This window comes from Danio rerio, chromosome 23 (assembly GCF_049306965.1).
Source record: "Danio rerio strain Tuebingen ecotype United States chromosome 23, GRCz12tu, whole genome shotgun sequence".
Classification (NCBI taxonomy): domain Eukaryota; kingdom Metazoa; phylum Chordata; class Actinopteri; order Cypriniformes; family Danionidae; genus Danio; species Danio rerio.
The window spans coordinates 34,018,267-34,037,056 of record NC_133198.1 but is presented as its reverse complement, the minus strand read 5'-3'; the positions used below and the strand labels follow the sequence as shown (position 1 = coordinate 34,037,056).

General features: G+C 34.4%; 1 protein-coding gene and 1 long non-coding RNA gene across 5 annotated transcripts in view; one reads left to right on the top strand and one right to left on the bottom strand.

Moving 5' to 3' along the window:
• LOC101887148 (hormonally up-regulated neu tumor-associated kinase homolog A) overlaps window positions 1-18,790 on the top strand; it is a 216,550-nt gene that overhangs the window by 155,554 nt on the left and 42,206 nt on the right. The gene's annotated exons all lie outside the window — the stretch shown is intronic.
• Window positions 9,296-18,781, bottom strand: LOC103909696 (uncharacterized). Its single transcript, XR_659741.4, has 3 exons — window positions 16,439-18,781; window positions 12,435-12,525; window positions 9,296-10,065 (listed from the first exon to the last, which is right to left on the bottom strand). It is a non-coding gene; the product is annotated as an uncharacterized lncRNA (long non-coding RNA).

Genomic DNA, 18,790 nt, shown 5'->3' with positions numbered 1-18,790 from the left:
TTCAATGTTTTGCTCTTGCTATATTTTATTAATTGGTATTTTTATAGTGTATGTTATGGTTTGTTCAGTTTCAATCCTCACAAATCGAAAGGAAATGAATGCAAATGAGTAAGAAAAGTCAGAAAAATGGAGTGTAGAAAAGTTAAAACAGGTGTATGTCATTATTCTTGGTCAGTGGTCATTAGCAGCTGTGGTTGAGTTTTCATCTTCAGAGAGAGAGAGAGTGCAGGAGATGAAGTATGTGTGATATTAGGGCGTTTCAGAGTCAAGACAATGAAGATCAATCTTTACAGGCTAACGCTTCAGTGTTTATCAAAAGCACAGCTGGACATAATGAGACAAACAAGACCTGATGTGTGTGTGTGTGTGTGTGTTTTTATGATGCGCTTTATTACCTGACTGCGCATGTTAGCATGTGGCGAAAGTGACTGGAAATGAAATGCATTGTTTTTGTTTGTCAGCATTTGCGTAAGTGTCCTTGTTGGGATAGTTATTTAGCTGTAAAGACCTGTGGTGAGCACTCGCTAATTAGCGTATAATGTTGCTCTTGAAGTTCTGACAAACAACCAAATAACTATTTGCACATCTGCGCTTGTCCAGCAAATTTGGCTTGTGGATGTAATCACAAGGCTATCGTGTATAATAGCGTAATTGCACTCAATTCGTAAACAGCCATTTAGCTCAACATTTACAATTGAGACCGTAGACAACTGAACACTCACACAGCATTCACAACTTCCAACATCCAAAAATGCCTGTTTGTAATTAAAAAAGCTGGCCATCTAAATACATATTTATGTCAACAAATTGATGACAGAGCTTTGAGCAAATAAAATCCCTATCATTAGAATAAGAAACACTGGCTTGCTGCTTGTCTAAACCAATTTAATGTGCTGCGTTACGAAACACAAAGCAAGCTTTTTCCAGCTCTCACTTCCTGCCAAATCTATATACGCCTCAGCACAATCGCTTGCAAGGGGAAAATATCCTTCAAATCTGAGACAAACTTGGAGTAATAAACTGTTTGGTTTAGACATCGTAATAGGAACCCTCATGTAAACAACAAGAAATATTTCATATATATGCACGAGTCAAAAATGAAAAGAGCTTTTTCCCCCTCTACATTAAAATGTGTTTTATTATGATTTACAGAAGACATTAGAATTTGTATAGCAAATAATTTTGTCAGGCAGATTTAAAGAAATAATAATTTGATGACAGATTTAAATATATCTATTTAAGCAAAACAAAATAATTGGTTGTAATTTTAAATTTCTTCAACTTTGCTACAGTAGATTTATAGCAATATCACATCGGTATAGCAGTGCGATGTGGCTGTATATCGGCTCTGGTGGGAGGCGTGTGTTTGCTCAAAGCCACAGGCCAAGTGCCTTAGTGTCCCACCAGTGCCGATATACAGCCACATCGCACTGCTACTCATGTGATTTTGCAGTTATACAACAGTTCTGCATAATTGTGTACATATTAAAAATTAAACATGGGGTGTCTCAAAAACACGTTTGTAAGAGGAACTACTTTCTTCTGCCATTCATTCACATCTGCAGCTGACGTCAAAACAGCAGGAACCAATGCTACTTCATAAATGTCACCTTAGAGCTGGTATTTGAATGATTCTGTAGCGAAATATCTAAATTGATGAAAAATCAGGTGATTTTGCTCGCATTATAAGATTATAAGGCTGAAAGACATGAAATGCCATCAGTCTACAGATGTTTTCCAGTATTTCTCTGTTGAAATCAGAATATCACAATAATTAACTCAGAAAAAGCCAAATCAAAGCAAACACTAACAGATTACTATGGTATAAATGCCACACTACAACATACAAAAAAGAGAGACTGACTTAGAATGTTGCTTACCTGATTTATAATGATTTGTTTGGCTGTAGTTTGAAATTTATGCAGTTTTTTCCCCTGAGGATATATTATGCGTCCTCTGATTAATAATTAGTGCAGTAATTCTGATTTTAACTGTATATATTTTTTTACTTTTTTACTAAAACAGATTCTCAATTTCTCTGCATTTGTGTTTCATTGTTTAGTATTTGAGTAAATATAAATAAATACAGTAATTTAGAGCATTTTGGGGGATAAATTAACAAAAATATGTTTTCTAGAACTTTTACTTTAGTATTAATCAATATTTGATTTTTAATATCAACAAATGAAAAGTGTTGTGTTCTGACCAGGTGTCATTTTATAATGGTAAAAGTAATATTTTCCTATTACTTGAGGATGGAATGACAGCGATGACTGCAAAGAAAACGCTTAATTATATAATAGGTCCAAAAATATGATTGATTTTATTTTGACTTAAATAAATGCAGTCTTTGTAAGCATAAGAAACATCTTTGAAAAACAACAAATCTCCCCTCTTTGAAATGTTACTTATATTTATGTAACTAAACTGACCCTGACACATCCAAATGGATCATTTAAACGTATGCTTACTTTAATGCATTTATAAACATGTCAGCAGGACCTAGTTTTAAATCAGGAAAAAAAACTCCAGTCATGTGTTTAAATAATCCATTTCAAAGTGTCAGGATCAATCAACATTTTGTTTTGGGTCTTTGCTTGCGTTTAAGCCTCCGCTTGCCAATATTCAGCTATTTTGCAGACTGCCATATTTAGCCGTCTGGCAGAGATTTCAGACCGAAAGGGCTCTGAATGAGACCGAGTAATTACAGTCTTACGAGTGTTTAACGTTTCTCACTTTTAATTCGTATTTGTTTGAAAGGTGCTGTGTTTTATGTTGGGAGTGTATTATTTCATGTGGTGGACGGACTGATAATAACTGTCTGCTGGTTGTTCTTCAGTGCGCTGTTGTGCTGCTGTGGTTTGGGCATAATTCATATCATGCTCGACCTGTGGACAGACTCTCAGCGGGGACGGGGATCGCTTTATTCCCCCTGATCATTTCACAAATCAAATCAGTGGAAGAATGAAGCCGCATTGTAAAAACAAGGCCGTGTTCGGCATCATGTGGCCCTGTGGTGAGAATCTGAAATATGATCAAGAAGCTGCGGTATGTCCTCTTTCTATTCATATCAGTAACTGAAGGCAAGATGCTGCAGGTTAACTAATAGGTAACTAATAGTTAATGCAAACTAAATAGTTATTGCACACTTTTTTTGGATTACAAGTTTTCTTGAATGTAGTTCAAATATGTAAATGAGGCGTTGTTTCAATAAATATGCTACATTTTGCATATATTTCTAGCACAAAAACCTAAACATTTATTAAATTGCACTGTCGCCTCAAAGCAAGAAGGTCGCTGGTTGATGTCCTGGCTGGTATGTCTGTGTGGAGTTTGTATATTCTCCCCATTCTCCCCGTGTTGGTGTGGGTTACCCCGGGGTGCTCTGGTTTTCTTTACAGTCCAAAGACATGCAGTATAGCCTATAGATGAATTGCATAAACTAAAATTGGCTGTAGTGTTAGAGTGTGAGTGCGAATGCAGTAGTGTATTGATGTTTCCCAGTACGGGGTTGCGGCTGGAAGGACATCCGTTGGGTAAAGCATATGCCAAGATCATGTTGGTTCATTCAGCTGTGGCGACCCTGATATATAAGGAACTAAGCTGAAGGAAATTTAATAAAGAAATGACTTCTTATATGTTTATTTCTGCAGTTTATTTGCAAATAAAATGTTGCAAATCATGTTATGTAACATTTTGTCTTTGTAAAAACATTCTTACTATGATAAAATCTTGCAGCCTATTTTTTTTTTATGTTGAATCAAATACATTTTTCTAGTCATCTAAAATAACACAAGTCAAACTGAATAATATATTAAAGGTCTAGTTCACCCAAAAGTGTTGCTAACCATTGACTTTCATAGTTTTTATGATTTTTTTTTTGTCAATGGTTACCGGTTTCTAACATTCTTCAGAGTATCTTCTTTTGTGTTCAATAGAATAAAGAATCTTATAAAGGTTTTTAACCACTTGAGGGAGAGCAAATGAGCAAATTTCCTTCAAATCTGAGAGCAACTTGGAGTAATAAACTGTTTGGTTTAGACATCGTAACAAAAACCCTTATGTAAACAACAAGAAATATTTATATATGCACAAGTCAAAAATGAAATGCAATTTTTAAAAAAGAAAAAAAAAATTCAAAGGGGGGTTAAAAATACTAAGCCAATGGTCACCAAACTTGTTCCTGAAGGGCTGGTGTCCTGCAGATTTTAGCTCCAATCCTAATCAAACACACCTGAACAGCTAATCAGGGTCTTATATGCATACTTGAAACACTCAGGCAGGTCTGTTGAAAAAAGTTGGAGCTAAACCCTGCAGAGACACTGGCCCTCCAGGACCGAGATTGGTGATCCCTGTACTAAGCTTTTCCTTTTAATGCTGGTTTTCCTCACTTTCTGTAAGAGACAAAAATCGCCTTCAAAACTTAGTCAAGACTTGCTCCAAGAATATTGGTTTGCCTCTGTGAAGTCTACATGAACAGCAACTGATAAGGAAAAATTTAAAGTGTAATAGATTGTTCCCATCTTCTGAAGCCTTTATTTTTTTGTATTGTTGCCCTCTGGAAGGTTTAGAAGCATTAAATGCTCTTCTAACTGATATAAACTCACCTTTATTCCTGAGGCAATAAGACTTTATAATCTTACATTTAGCAAGTTTTACATTTTTAACGTATGGGTCTTTTTTGTTTATCTATTTATTTATTGATTGATTTGTCTCTTCATGTGTTTGTTGTATTATGATGCTACTGTCCTAATTTAATTGCCCCTGGTGGGATTAATAAAGTTGTTAAATTTAAACTTATGTCTGTATTATTATGAAAATGCAATATACATACATATATATATAATATATATTTATATATAAAACCAGGCACTGAGGACACAGCAGTGCGGTGGCTTATATTTGATGGATGAAGTGAAAGAAGTTGCCAGACAGCTTTGGGTTTGGTTTGTTCATTGGCTAAAATGGGGATGATTCATTTGGTAGTCATAATGTCCGGTGTATGTTGTTTATTTCCATGTTTTTGGCCTCTGTCTTCACATCCGATGGCTGTAATGTGGACAGTGCAGTGATGTTTGTTTGTGCCTGAATTGAATACTTATTTAAATGTCAAATACTGAGACTCTTGCAGTCACTTCTAACCCTGTTGAGAGAGTAAGAGCGAGGGAATATTAATGTTTGAAGAGGGAGAACGGCTGCTGTCCAGATCCCCTCATGCTGGCTGTGTGGCGCCATCATCAGACATTAAGAGGAATGTCAAAGCAGGCCGCTTATAAAAATGAGTCATGTTTTATTTTCATTTGTAAAATAATTGCAGTGCACAGGGAGTTTCAAGCTTGAAAGCATGAACCGAAATGCTTGTTTTTGTACACATTTTTTATTTTTATTTTTTTGCAAATGATATTATGAGCATAACAAAATTTAGTTCAAGTAAAGGTTTTAGAATTAATCAAATGAATTATGTAAAACACTCTAAAAATAAGATAGTTTTACATTTTTTACATATTTAATTTTATTTTGATTTTTGATTTTTTTGACATTATTATTAATTATTGTAATCATTTAAAATCGTTCAAAATTGTAAAATATGTAATCATGATTATTTAATATGATTTGTTTATTGCTATTTTATAATAATAATAACAGCAACAATAATAATAATTATAATATTGAATAAATAATAGGTTGTGTTGTGTATTATTTTAAACAATAATTACAAAAACTATTTAAAAACATATATCAATATCAACAAAAGAAACACTTAAGCTTGAATGTATGGACCCAATGTAAAAAAAAAAAAAAAAACATTATTATTAATTATTATAATTTTATACACTCATTCAAAATTGTAAATAGATAATCATGATTATTTTAATAGAATTTATCCATTGCTGATTTATTATAATAATAATAATAATAACTACAACAACAATAATAATAATAAACAAATAAATAATATGTTGTGTTATGTGTATTATTATAGACAATAATTGCAAAAAAAACAATAAAATAAAACAATAATAAAAACAATAGAAACACTTGCAGTTTTTTTTTTTTTTTTGGACTCCAATGTAAATTAAAAAACATTATCATTAATTATTTTAATTCTAATTATATACAATCATTCAAAATTGTAAAATAGGTCATCATGATTATTTAATATGATTTATTTATTGTTATTTGTAACAATAATAACAATAATAATAATACTTATAAAAATAATAAAATAAATAATATGTTGTGTTATGTGTATTATTATAAACAATAATTACAAAAAAAAAGTTGAATTAATACATATTAACAATTGAAACACTTACGCTTGAATGTATGGGCCCAATGTAAATAAAAAAAAACATTTTATTAATTATTATAATTATATACAATCATTCAAAATTGTAAAATAGGCAGTCATGATTATTTACTATGATTTATTTATTGCTATTTTTAATAATAATAATAATAATAATAATAATAATAATAATAATAATAAAATGTTGTGCTGTGTGTATTATTATAAACAATAATTGCAAAAAAAACATTTAAAAATACATAATAACCATAGAAACACTTAAGCTTGAATTTATGGACCACAATGTAAGTAAAAAAAAACATTTTTATTAATTATTATAATTCTAATTAAATGCAATCATTAAAAACTGTAAAATAGGTAATTAATATGAATTGTATATTGCAATTTTATAGTAATAATAATAATAATAATAATTAAAAAAAATAATAACAATTATAACAATAATAATAATAAATAAAAATTTAAATACATATTAACAATAGAAACACTTAAGCTTCAAGCTTTAAACATTTTTTAATCGTTATAATTATATACAATCATTCAAAATTGTAAAATAAGTAATCATGATTATTTGTTTATTGCTATTTTATAATAATAATAATAATAATTGTAATAATGATTATAATAATAAGAAGAAAATACTAAACACAGTAAAACATTTTAAAATACATTTTAACAATAGAAACACTCTATTGTGGAAGGAAATGAAAATTCAATGTATTGATCCCAGATGATGCAAAGCCCTGGATTTTAACAATCCCATGAAATCCTGTTAGATTTTCCAGGGTGTCCGGCAGTCATAAATCATGTCAGACACTTTGTCTCTGGTCTCTAGTAAGCAGGGTTGAGCTAATCGGGACTGTTCTTACAGACACGCTTACAATCCTGGGCTGTTGATCCGCTCAGGGCCTCTGGTTCATGCAGCAGATGATGCTCTCAAACCACCCAAACACATTAGAACTGAAAATATTAAAGGACAGTGTTTCCTTTATCTTTAAAAAAAACAATTGCAGCATACAGTAAGTCTTAAAGAGCCCCTATTATACATGAAATAGGGTCATATTTTGGTTGTAAGGGTCTCCAACAACAGGCTGATATGCGTGCAAGGTCAAAAAACAAGTTCATGGTCTTATAATATGCAACTATTTTCACAGAATTATCCCAGCGACTCCCATCGTTCACCGATTCATTTGTTCCCAACCCCCGATTGGTATGGGGATTAGCGAAGCTAATCTGTGCTGATTGGACCGTTGACAGCCTATACGATTGATCGACACTGACAGCATTCAGTGCGAGACACTGAAATGCCCAAAACAGAAGTAGTAGTCAGAGTGCATAGTGTATGTGTGAGCATACCTGCCAACACTCGTTATCAAGGTGATTCATTTAAAGTACTATTAGTCGACTCTTTTATAAATGAATCAATAGTTTTAAACGCTGTGCACTTTCAGATCTAAGCCTTAGCTGGATATTTCACTTTACTTAGAGCTGTTACACACTACATGGAAGGTCATTTTCAAAAACCCATAATATGGGCTCTTTAAAGGTTTGACACCAGCCATAAAAATGCTTCTATTTTGGTATACAGTATTATTACCATGTCATTTTATGTGGAATTCTATTTATGTTTGACTTCAGGAAAGTCATTAAGTGTAATTCTTCATTTTTTTTCCCTATTTCTTTTCACATTGAAAAAGAGCAAACATTTTCCAGGTTGGCTTGAATTTTTTGGACCCTATTTAAAAAGGTAGTGTCAATATTATTCATTCATTCATTTACCTTTGGATTAGTCCCTTTATTCATCAGGGGTCACCACAGCGGAATGAACCGGCAACTTATCCAGCATATAATTTACACAGCGAATGCCCTTCCAGCTGCAACCTAGTTCTGGGAAACATCCATACACACTGTCACACATATACATACAGCTAATTTAGTTTATTCAATTCACCTACAGCACATGTCTTTGGACAGTGTAGGACACTGGAACACGCGGAGGAAACTCACGCCAACACGTCTCGCAATAAATAAATCATATTACCTTCTCGCTGTGAGGCGACAGTGCTAACCACTGAGCCATTAAGTGTAATTATTTATTTTATTTCCAAAATTCTAAAGCTTACTTATTTTCACATTGAAAATAAGCAAACATTTTCTTTGTGGCCTTGAATTTTTTGGACCCCATTAAAAAAGGTATTATTTTATTATTATTATTATTATTTATTTTTTTGTTACAACCCCTGGGCAATCTAGGGGATCTGGTTCAAACAAACACTCAAAAAGAATTGTACTCAAAGTTACAACCACATACAAAAATTGCTGTAAAACAATGTGATTTATTACAGGTGCTGAGAAGTGAAGAAGTGAGTAAGCTTTTTACAATATTTATAATCAACAACCAAAATATAAATTAGAAAGACTCGCTATGGGTGGTGCTCAAGCAAAGAAACAATCAAAACCAAAACAGTCTTACTAATTTCAAATCCCCTCTAACCTACTTTAGTACACAAAAAATATGAAAATTAAATCTTCAATGTCCAAACATAACCTTACCTGAACTACACTATCAACTTTTGAAACAAAGGTTGAACTTCTATGTGTTGAAATCGGTCATGTGCTCTAATTACCTACTTGTTTTTCTACCAAACCTCTGTTGGGAAACATGAGGAAAGGGAATGAATGATTACAGACATCAATTAGAACAGACATGTGACTAAACCAAAATGACAACACTGTGTAAATCAAGGTGAAGACAGACAACATATCGCAACAAAACTGAACAAAATATTATATTAATATAATAATAATATATAATGTATAATAATAATTCAAATTAATAATAATAATAATATTATTATTATTATTGTTGTTGATGTTGTTGTTGTTGTTATTATTATTATATTATTATTACAAATTGTAAACCTTTCTTTTTATTTCCATTTTTAAATATTGCTAAATATTTTGAATCTAGTCATGTATTTTACAGATAATAAATAAATAAATAAATAATTAATTATAACATCATAGCAACAAAACTGAGAATGCAAACTATTTATAAAAATGGGAAGACATTAATATTTGTGATGCTATTTTCACTGACATATGATAGATATAAAGACAGATCAGTGCTCCCCATTTCTCTCTTTTTTTTGACATGCACACACATACACTTTTTCTCTCTGATACGATATGGGACTTTGCTTTCTGGAGCGAACGAGCATTGAAATTACATTTCACTGAAGTTTCCATCGTAAAATGCCTATGCGGAATTACTTCTGGCTTTCGACATTGCACTTCTCCCTGCTTTCTTCTCTCTCTTTTTTTGTCAACAGCTCTGTGAGAGAAAGGAGTAATAAAACCTAAGAATTTTAACCAGCTCTTGAAGCAGTCGTTTTTAATTTGCTCTCCAGTGGGATTTGAAGCTCGACCCGAACTTGTTCTGTGCACTCAAGCATGATGGTCTGAACTTCACAGAGAGATGGAGATGTGCATGTGTGTGTGTGTTTAATGCATGTGTGAATAGAAGCATGTGCCTGAGCTAGAAAATAAGTGATCTCATTGTCATAAGGATCGCTCCCCCTTACTTTTTATGGTCATGGACTGCGCTTCAATCAAGAAGAAACTTTTGTGCAAATGAACATCAGTGTGCCTGATGATGATGATGATGTTTCTTTCCATGTGTGTGGTCTGTGATCCTTAGCCTTGCACCTGCATCACTGTTGTCTCTGCAGCTTAAGGTTTTTTTAGATGAAAACCTACACAGACACAAAGAAGTCCTCTTGTCATCACGTGTCTCCCACAGGAGGAAGATCTAAATACAAATTAGCTTTAAAGAAATGAAGACATGGCAATTTTGAGTGTTTGACGTCAATTTATCCCTGATTAAATGGGTTCATGTGGTCTGGGATGACTTCAATAGAACGTTTTATTTATTTTTTAATTTTTTAATGCATCTAATAAACAGCACTAATGTAACAAATATGCTGGATAAAGCAATCCAGCTTCTTGCTAGTAGCTTTGATGGATATGGATTGTAATCAAGGTGATGGTGTAAATTGAACAGTAAATGCTGCAACAGAAAGATAATGCAATTTAATGAAAATAGTCAGTTTACTAGACCTAAGCATTTAATTAGTTGTTCAAGCATAAAATGAAATGAAAAGCAGTTTAAAAGTAAGCACCACCAGGAAAAGCAGCTGATCACTGAAAATCTATTGAAAATCCTGTGGTCAATTAAATATTTATATTTTTAAGACAAGGCTTGGAACAATGGAATTTATTACAGAACTCAGGATCATTTTTATGTACAGAATTTGATTGGCCACAATGTTTCTTAGTGAAATTCCTTATATTGTGTTATGGCTATGTATCTGGGACTTTTATTTTGAATACACGACCAGCATTTCAATGGTAATGCTTAGGCCAACATGGAATCTGCGTGTACTGAAATCTGCAGATTTCCAGATGTCTAGCCCATCATTGAGTGTATTTATTTTAGTATTTTAGAGTGTGTAAATATATATATTAAAAGGGAAATATTAGGGTTGGAAATGGACATGCAAAGTCATTTCTGGAGATTGTTTTTGCACTTTATACCTAATACTTCTAAGTGGATTTTAATACATTGTATCATTCTATGGCACCTTTGAAGCGCACCTGTTTTCCCTCTTTTTCAAGATTTAAGATAAGTTTTTTGTGTCTCCAGAATGTGTCTGTTTCAGCTTAAAACACCCATCAGATTATTTGTTATACTTTTTTAAATCTGGGAAATTTCCACTGTTAGAACATTGTTGCTGTTTTTGTTGCCTTTTGCCTTTAATTAAGGCAAATAAGCTCGTTCTTCTCACCCACCGTTCCCACATGTGTGTCAGAGCCATAGAGATCTCTCTTATGGGCGTAGCTTTCACCTGCTGTGTCTTACATGGATAAACATTACAGTGACAGGCAAGAATAAAACAGATCTACCTTACTTCAACAAGAACTTTCCCAATGATTATTTGATGTAACTGTTGAGGTAATTCAAGCCTTTCTGCAATGATGAGTCACACACAACGTAGCACACACACACACTTTGCACGTTGTTTTTGCATTACAAATGTGCCGGATTACATGTTAATATCCACTGCTGTATGCATCTCAGTTATGTTAGCTTACAAAATAAACCTGATATAAGTCCACAAACTGGAATTGAAGTGTCTTTTTTTATAATTGTGCTGACAGTATGTGGCTATGGCAATGAATTCTGAAGTGATTTTACTGTATTTATTACAAACATGCACTGTTTTAAAAATGTTTAAAGCTGTAAACACATTCTTGAGGTGCAGGTGATCACAGAAAGCTGAGCAAATGTTTTAATCCCAGTTGCTTTGCGTATACGTCCTGTCTTGTTGATATGATTATACGCATTACTGCGGAGACATGTTAATACGTGGCTGTCAATCGAATCAGTGGGCGGGGAAACCGAACTCTTACATCACGTTGCGGTGGGCCTCAAAATGTGAGGGATTTGGATTGTATTTTAATGTCAGAAAAAAAAGAAACGTATTGTCTTTATATCACCCAAATATGACTTTGGAATTTCCATACTAATGAGTTCCTAAAATATTAACTGGATTTAACCTAAATTTTTTAATTAAATTAACCCGATTTAGTCTAAATATTTTTGTTTTATTTAACTACTAGAGAAATGACTCTATATAATGCAAAATCTCTAAAACACAAAGTTTTATAAATATCTAAAGCTTGAATGACCATTTCTTTCTGCTGAAAAATCTTTTAAAACTGTAACAGAATCTGTAACAGAAAAGCAGTAAAAATTAGTCAACGTATAGTGGTTCTGCCATGACTCACTATGAGAAATGCTTCAAGTAGAGGGAAACAAATGGTAAACAATTCCTGTGGTGATGCTAGTAGAATATTGCATGACTTAAACTAAATCTCAGCCAGTCAAATTTGTAAAACAGAATAATCTGTTGTATGAAAATAAAGATATAAAAGGATCTCTTTGAACATCCATATTAAATCAGGTTTTTAAAATCTCGCTTCACTCGGTGTGCTACTGCAGCAAGAAAACAACACATCAGCACATTAACACCAGCACAACATGAAGCTGTAGCCTCATTACCCTTCTTCTCCTTTTCCTCCGCAGCTCCTCATAGTCTGGGTCACAGTCCAGGTATTTAGGACAGCTTAGTGTACTGGCCTCTGTTTTCACTCTGGGATTGCAAAGGAAGGAAAAGTGTGAGAGGGAACAAAAAAACAGCCAGGTGAAGCTGGTGTGGGGAGCGTGTGTGTCTGGCATCCATAAGCCTGCCATGTGTGTGTGTGCGTGTGTGTATGTGAGCCCACTTGGCACTCATTTAGCCAGTGTGTCTGTATATGTGTGTGTAGCGAGTTATGACCTGCTAAAACAGCCACATCTTAGTCTACACACTGTAAATCAGCAGGACGCACCAAACACAGCAGGGCGATTGGTGATGTGAGGCCACACCCCCTAATTACTGAAACCCGTCATGCCAATGTGCTAACGATGTTCCTCGCAGCCAGTCTTACTCCATTTAACCTCGCTGTGTTCAAGCAGTGACCTGATTCAAATAATGGAATTTGCCTCCTTTTCTTTCTCTTTTATGACTGGATTTTCACACATAACCTGAAAATATAACAAATATCATGTTAAGTGTTTATAAGTAGTTCACGTGTTGAATATGTACATAAGAATGCAGCATTTTGGATTACTTCTATACTTTCCAAAAAGGGTATTTTAAGTTTTTTTTATGTTTTAAATTTTCAAACGTAGATAAATATGTATTTAAAATGCTTTTTTGTCAGCAGGTAGTTCCTAATGCTGTTTTAAGTTGTGTATTCATTTAGAAGATTTTTGGGTCACTTTCACTTTTATAATTTGAAGCAGTGAATGATTATCTGGATAATCGTTCTGACTGAATCATTTTAGTCTGTGAGTCATTAAAACTCATTCTGACTGGTCTGGATTGACTGATTCATTCGAAAGTGAATTGTTAACTGGAAACTTGCTCCGGTTGATTCATTTGAAACAGTGAATCATTAACTGGAAACTTGCTTGCATTCATTTAAAACAGACAGTAAATCGTTAACCGGAGATTTTGCTTTGACAGATTCATATGAAACAGTCAATTGTTAACTGGAGACTTTCTATAATTAATTCATAGGAAACAGTGAGTTCTTAACCGGAGACTTGCTCCTCTGACAGGTACATTTGAAACTGTGAATCGTTACCTGGAGACTTGTGCTGACTAATTCATTTGAAACAGTGATTAATTAACTGGAGATGTGCTCTGGCTGATTCATTTGAAGCTGTGAATCCTTAATTGGAGGCTTCATTGTTTCATATGAATCAGTCAGAATCATTAACTGGAGACTGTATATGACTTATTCATATGATCCAGTGAATCGTTAACTGGAGACTAATAACAGAATCATATGAAACAGTGATTCATTAACTGAAGACTTCTTCTGTCTGATTCATTTGAAACAGTGAATCATTAACTGGAAACTTGCTCTGATTGATTCATTTGAAACAGTGAATCATTAACTGGAAACTTGCTCTGATTGATTCAGGGCCGGAGTGGGACTCTTTTTCAGCCCTGGAGTTTCAAGCCTTAGACCGGCCCACCTCAGTTCACGCATGACTATATTAAAATAAGGTCATTTCCAATTCAGTTTCTAATTACACTATCACGTCTTTTTTTTTTTTTTTGAGAAAACAGCTGCTTTAGAACTTTAAATGTTCAAAAACCCTAACAGTATTATATGTCTTAACAATAAAACTATAATTAAAAAAAACATACTCAGACAAGAATCAAACCCGGGTCGGCGGCGTCGTAATCTAACGTGCTAACCACTGGACCACAACTGTTGTATATGAAGGGTTGACTCATCTGAGTAATATCATCATTAACCTGTAGGCAGAGCAGAGCTGCGGTAAAATAATAAATAAGAAGACTGTAGTCAAGTAAGTAAATAAATTAATTTAAAAAGTGTGACTGCTGAGAGCAACAGATTTTGGAGCTAGGGACACCGGCCCTCGCGGCCAAAAAACGGACCGGCCACCGGGAATTCTCCCGGTCCTCCCGATTAGCCAATCCGGGCCTGGATTGATTCATTTGAAACAGTGAATCGTTAACTGGAGATTTGCTCTGGCTGATTCATTTGAAGCAGTGAATCCTTAATTGGAGGCTTCATTGTTTCATATGAATCAGTCAGAATTATTAACTGGAGACTGTATATGACTTATTCTTATGAACCAGTGAATCGTTAACTGGAGACTAATGACAGAATCATATGAACCAGTGATTCATTAACTGAAGACTTCTTCTGTCTGATTCATTTGAAACAGTGAATCATTAACTGGAGACTTGTTCTGACAGATTCATATGAAACAGTGAATCATTAACTGGAAACTTGCTCTGATTTATTTATTTGAAACAGGGAATCGTTAACTGGAGATTTGCTCTGGCTGATTCATTTGAAGCAGTGAATCCTTATTTAGAGACTTCATTGTTTCATATGAATCAGTCAGAATCATTAACTGGAGACTGTATATGACTTATTCATATGAACCAGTGAATCGTTAACTGGACACTTGTTCTGACAGAATCATATGAAACAGTGAATCCTTAACTAGAGACTTATGACAGAATCATATGAAACAGTGATTCATTAACTGGAAACTTATTTTGTCTGATTCATTTGAAACAGTGAATCATTAACTGGAGACTTGTTCTAACAGATTCATATGAAACAGTGAATCATTAACTGGAAACTTGTTCTGATTGATTCATTTGAAACAGTGAATCTTTAACTGGAGACTTGCTTTGACAGATTCGTATGAAACAGTCTGACCCAGTCGAGGCTCGAACCAGCGACCTTCTTGGTGTGAGGCGAACGTGCTGCCCACTACACCACCATATTGCCTTAACTGGAGATTCGCTCTAATTTATTTGAAGCAGTGGATCCTTAAATGAAGACTTGTTCACTGTCTCATATGAATCAGTCAGAATCATTACCTAAAGACTGTCTATGCCTGATTCATATGAACCAGTGAATCATTAACTGGAGATTTGCTCTGACTGGTTCATTCTAACACAGTGAATCGTTAACAAGATTTTTTCTGACTGATTCATATGAAGCAGTGAATCGTTAACTGGAGACTGTCTATGACTGATTCATTTGAAACAGTGAATCATTAACTGGATATTTGGTCTGACTGATTAATATGAAACAGTTAATCATTAACTGGAGACTTTCTATGACTGATTCATAAGAAACAATGAATCATTAACTGGAGATTTTGCTCTGGAAGATTCATATGAATCAGTGAATGATTAACTGGAGACTTGTGCTGACTAATTCATTTGAAACAGTGATTCATTAACTGAAGACTTGCTCTGACTGATTCATTCAAAACAGTGAGACACTAACTAGAGACTTGCAGTGACTGATTCATATTAAAACAGTGAATCGTTAACTGGAGACTTGCTATTACTAAATCATGGAGACCAGCTCTTACCTGTAAGTTTGTATCAGTAGTTCACTGGGTATAATCATTAAACAGATTAACTAAAAGAATCAGCCTGTGTTCACAAACAAAACACTGCCATGTACATCTTACTTCTGAATGTTTGCAAAATCTAGAGCAATAAAAAGTTCAATATTATGCTTTGCAATGCAGTGAAGTGAAAGTTTCGCCATTGAAGCCTTTGTTCTAGTGTGAAAAGTCAGTTCATAGAGCACATTGTTGAGAAAGCACGGCACTGAAGGCGTTAACCTGTTGCATGTGAAGCTGAAAACAGCTCAGAGTATTAAACTCACACATCATTAGTGAGGTGTAAATCCCCGTCCCACACAGACACACACTCACACATTGAAGAGTGTTTTTGTGGCTCCTGGAGGCACACCGCTGAAAATGGACCCAGTTTAACACGAGTTGCTTTTAATTGGCTGTTTCTGCCTGGCAAACAAGGTGTGCCATTAACAACATAACACACAGAAATATCAGAGAGTGAAAACACACTCACTCAGTCTCACAAACACACACACGCACACACACACACGCACACACACACACAAGACGCATACATACGCTCAAACCTTGGATTTTCGTTGTGGTTCTTCTCTTGTAGATCTGCTTTCAAGCACAGTGTTGTTCACTGAGTGAGAGTGAGAGGAAAGTGAATGCGGATGTGGGGTGGCATTTGTCGATTTCTTATAGGCTTTGAGTTGAGCTGCGGTTTCTTTCCCATCTCAGACCCGATGACTTTATTAAATACTGGTTTCTTGGCAACCGACACTCTCCAACAAACACACACACACACACACACACTTTTTAACCACACTGCCAGCTGCAGCGCTTGGGTTTGATGTGGCACGGCTGATAGTATCTTGAAGCCATGTGCCCAAAAAAGGGGGGGAAATAGGAACAGTTTATTGGGCATCACACATGTACATAAACACAAAACATTTTGCAACAAGATGGCTGTTGTTGTTATTCAAGTATAAATATAATAAATTATTATTATGCGATGCATTCATTTATAGGACAGATTTGTATTGTATTTTCACACAATATACACTACCTGACAAAAGTCTTGTCACATATACAAGTTTTAGGAACAAAAAATAATCAGTTGATTTCTAGTTAATCATTTAGTATCAGAAGTGGCTTATATAAAAGGTAAAGGCCTCTAAATTACGCTTATTTTATCAAAATAAAATATGATCATGCCTTGATTTTTAATTATTTAATTAGGACCATAAAGTCTGACTTTTCTTAGTCAAAAGTCTTGTCACATAACAGAAATAATGTACAGTATAGAATATAAAGTCATGGTGCAGTGGAAAAGGAGTTAATATTGTGTATGACTCCCATGAGCTTGGAGGACTGCATCAATACATCTCTGCAATGACTCAAATAACTTATTAATAAAGTCATCTGGAATGGCAAAGAAAGCGTTCTTATAGGGCTGAATAGAGTTCATCAAGATTCTTTGGATTCATCTTCAATGCCTCCTCCATCTTACCCCAGACATGCTCAATTATGTTCTTGTCTGGTGACTGGGCTGGCCAATCCTGGAGCACCTTGACCTTCTTTGCTTTCAGGAACTTTGATATAGAGACTGAAGTATGAGAAGGAACGCTATCCAGCTGAAGAATTTGCCCTTTCCTGTGGTTTGTATTGTAATGAGCAGAACAAATGTCTTGATACCTCAGGCTGTTGATGTTGCCATCCACTCTGCTGATCTCTCGCATGCCCCCATACTGAATGTAACCCCAAACCATGATTTTCTTTTACCAAACTTGATTGATTTGATTTCTGTGAGAATCTTTGCTCCATGCAGGTTCCAATAGGTCATCCACTGCTACTTTTCCAAATGATCAACTGGAAGTCCAGTTATTATTAGTTGCTCTTACAGCTGAGATCGACAACAAGACTTCTGTCAGGAAGTGTATCTTATTATAAAACAAAATATTATAAAAGCCTTTAAAGAGAGAGTTCACCCAAAATGACAATTTACTCAGTATTTATTTACTCTTTATTTATTTATTCTGTTAAGCACAAAAAGAAGATATTTTTATTTAAAAAAAAAAAGCTAAAAACCTGTAACTAATTTATTTAAAACACATAATATGCCATTTATACGTGTATGCATGCTTATGAAACCTGGCATTGTCAGTAGATTTCATGCACTCGTTTACAGTTAACGGTGGATTAGCACAGTCTTTTGTTCAGTGAAGCACACACTGAGAGCATGGCTGCTGTTAAGTTTGGCAATGCGTTTAATATGTACATTAAAACAGCACAAATGTAGCCAAATTAGGACCAGGCTTTTGCGATGCTTTTCAGCGACCTGCACAAGCATCACACACACTCATTAGCAGTGGATTTCAAGCATCTCTCAGCAGGTTGGGGTCTGTAGTGAAGATGCATCGGTTGTAATTCAGGTTGTAATTCATCAGAAGAATTTGGCCTGAGGAGCAGAGGAGTCTTTACAGGCCTGAGAAAACACACGTGTTGTTCCAGTCTGTTTCCTTTCAATAAAAGCCGACACTTAGCACTTCATTTCAGAGAACTTTTGATAAAATTATGCTGGTTAGTTAAGCAACGAAAACAAAGGGAGCTAGTTTAGGATACAGAGAAATGGGCCGATTAAGAAAGATGGAAAATGAAGTAATTCAGCAGAGACTTTTCATTTTTTTAGGGTCTGTAAATGGATGCTGATAGAGGCGTTGTGTTGTGTTGAACACAATGCAGAGCAAGGGGAATTTTTTTTACTGCTGAGCCTCTAAATTACAATATATTATAGCCTATTATCGACCATTCGCACATACAAACCCCAAAGCCCAAATCGCATAAACGTTGGATCAAAGGTTACAAGATGGTAAACGGTCTTATTAATGATATACTGGCAAATATTCAAAGAAGTAAAGGAGTGTTTTTATAAG